Raw genomic sequence first — 3,494 nt, forward strand, 5'->3', positions numbered from 1 at the left:
GCCATCCCAAATCAGTTGATCTAAGTGTCCGGGTTTTGAAATACCCCTCAGAATTTACTTATCCAAGCATATCCTAGTACAAGAACACCACAGGCATGTGTCCTAGGGTCCAAACTATTGGTGTCCAGCCTTTATTCTTTGTTTTTCTTGCCACATTGACTTTTTCTTCTTCCTTTTCTTTCTGTTTTATTTTCTTTTGTTCTCAAGGGTTTTTTTTTATTGATAGGAACCTTTATAACAGCAAGCTAGCTCACACTTCAATGAAAATGATACTATGCAGTAATTATTTCATGAGTTATGCATTTAATCAAACACATACACCACCATTAACTTCCATTCTAACTCATGCAACATTGGATATTTACTTTCCAATTCAAACAATTCTCTTTTATTCAAGCATATGGGAAACAAAACAAAATTCAGCTCGGTAATGGATGACAAGCAAAATGCAGATTAACATACTTAATCAAATAACTTCACTTGCAACTAGATAAACACTTTAGCAGGATATATAATGGTTTCCATGTTCAAAACAATTCACAGCAGCAAGGATTAAGTTTAGATACAACCTTTGAAGTTGCAGTCCTTTGATTTTTCCTTCTGTTGTGTTTTCTTTGAGTTAAGATGCACAATATCTTCAATTGTTGACTCATGTCCTGCATAATTCTCAAAGTTGCTTGCTTCTCAAGCCCTTAATTGCATGGTTAGTATGCATAAATTGAGTGTGGCTCTTGGATTTATGTTGGTGTGTGAACACCAAGCTTAATTGTTTGCCACAGCCTCTGATGCAACAAATCGACCATATATGAAACCTTGTGTCCTTGCTAAAGGTTATGGAATTAGAGCTAAGAAGCAGTTAAATAGTTGAATAATTTGTCTGATTGCTTGGAGCTAGCATTATGCAGGAAATGAGAATGTTCTTTTAAATGAGATTTTGGTGGAACACCAAACTTAGAATCTTTCATTCTCCCTTAAATTGTTTTGGTGTGCAACACCAAACTTAGCTCTTTGCAATCCATACCAATTATTCAACATTTTTATTGAAAAGCTATGAAAAGAAAACTACCTCAGGTTGGGTTGCCTCCCAACAAGCGCTCTTTTATTGTCACTAGCTTGACATCCTCCATTTTGCTGATCATGAAGATTGAAAATCACAGTGCCTTAGCTTGTCTTTCTTCACGGTGAACTTCCTTCCGGTTTCCTCTTTGATGACCTCTATGAATTCCCGTGGAAGGATTTTAGTCACAATGTAGTGATCAGACAGTTGTGGGGACACCTTCATGGTTTGACTGTTTATCATTACTCTATCCCCTAGTGAAAATTTTCCAGTGGGGATTTTCTGCTTTTCTTAAATTCTATCCTCTGTCTCTCCTTGTAAGAATTCCTTGTTGTGTTTTTCTTGGCTGGTGCTTTCTTTATTCAGGGTTTTCTTACTTTCCTCTATGATCCTTTTCCATCCTTCCTTCTTTGCAGCATCTTCGTTGTTAGTTGGTTTGTCTTCAATGGCTCTGGGGAGAGTATTTACCCTCTTCTCACCCATTTCTGCAAAGTGCTTCACCAGCTGAGCTATCTGCCCCTCAATTCTTCTGATTGAAATCTCTTGGTTCTTTGTTATCTCCTCTTGGTGTTTCATCATTCTCTCCATTAAGATCTCCAAGTTTGTGATCCTCTGAGAGTCTTGTGAGATTGGTTGGTTGTGGGATGTTAAAGGTTGGAAGGGTGGGTGTTGTGGTGGCATGTAGTGGTTGTTGTTACTATAATGGTGTTTTTGTTGGTTTGTGAAGTTGGGGTTGTTATAATTGAAGTCCCTTGGTTCGTGATTTTGGTACTCGGCCCTTCTCCAGTTGGAATGAGTCTGGAAGTGTCTATGTTGTGAGTATTGGCTCTGATTGGTATTAGTGGGTGAGTGATGTTGGTTGTTTGTGGTCATGGATTTGCCCTGGTTGAAACTTCCTTGTTCTTGATGTTGAGACTCCCTCATTCTCAGATAAGAATGAGGTCTCCATGGTGGAAATTGGGCATTCACTGCAGCAGACTGCAGGCAATCAACTTTTCTATTTCTCAGCTCCATGTGTTATTGTGTTTAATGGTGCATTTGTTTGTTCAGGTTCATGAATGCATTCACTCCTTCAAGATTCGTTACTTCTTTTTCTGAGATTGCATTCTGTGGTTTCTCAGATGAGTGTTGGTTGTTGACTCCTTTGTCATTGAAATTTGCAATTCCTTGGGTAGTTGTTGTTGCTTTGAGTAGGCCATCTGAGAAGTAGTCTACTGCTTTTCTTGTTTCTGGGGTTAATCCTTCATAGAAAGCTCGGAAACCCACTTTATCAGTTGCTTTCTTGTATCTTTCCCATGCCTTGAATAGTGGTTCTTCTTCTCCTTGTGTGAATGGATATTCCCCCTCTTTCAGCTTAATGATCTGTCGGGATGAGGAGAATTTGGCCAGAAATTTGGTGACCAAATCGTCCCAACTAGTGATACTTCCTTGGGGAAAAGTTTCATGCCATTGTGCAACTTCACCCCTTAATGAGAAAGGGAATAACAAGATCTTATAAGTGTCATGATCTAGACCATCAGTTTTGACAGCACCACAAGTCCTCAGAAAAGTGGATATGTACTGTTGAGGATCCTCCAATGGATTTCCGTCATAGGAACAATTGTTCTTGATTAGTGTAATGAGTGATGGCTTCACGTCATGCTATTCTTCATATGTAGAGACTTCTTTTCCAATGATAGTCTTTTCTCTGACTTCCCTACTTTCTTGTAGCATGCAAACAATCAGGAGGAACAAACAGCAGCACTTTTGAGAATTGAGTGCAGTTAGTTGAGACAAACTCTCAAACAGTTAGTGAGTTGATAGAGGCTAATTTTCAAGCAGTTAGTGTGTTAGTCAAAAGTTAAAGAAACTGAAAAGAAAAAGTGCTTGATCTAGATCTCCACTTCACTTAATCATTGTCAATCTATTTCAATCCCCGGCAACGACGCCAAAAACTTGATGGGTGGAAAACGATCCAACACAAAACTCACCGGCAAGTGTACCGGGTCGCATCAAGTAATAAAACTCACAGGAGTGAGGTCGATCCCACAGGGATTGAAGGATTGAGAAATTTTAGTTTAGTGGTTGATTTAGTCAAGCGAATCAAGTATTGGTTGAGTAGTTTATCATTAACAGAAACTAAATTGCTTGGAATGTAAAGGGAGAGGGGAGAATTGCAGTAAATTAAAGAGTAGGAAAGTAAAAGATGCTGAATCTTAAAGAACAAGAAATTAAATGACTAAAACTTAAAGTGCAAGAAATGTAAATTGTAGTAACTTAAAGTGCAAGAAATATAAATTGCTTGAATGAAAAAGGGATTTGAGGATTGGGATTTCAGAATTCAAACGAGGGAAATTAAATTGCAACAATTAATAAAGCAGAAGATGAATTGGAAGTAACTAGAATTCAAACAGGAAATGAAATTAAATTGCAGCAGGGGTTCACAGAAGAACCAAAA

This window comes from Arachis duranensis, chromosome 1 (assembly GCF_000817695.3).
Source record: "Arachis duranensis cultivar V14167 chromosome 1, aradu.V14167.gnm2.J7QH, whole genome shotgun sequence".
In the NCBI taxonomy this organism is placed as follows: Eukaryota; Viridiplantae; Streptophyta; class Magnoliopsida; order Fabales; family Fabaceae; genus Arachis; species Arachis duranensis.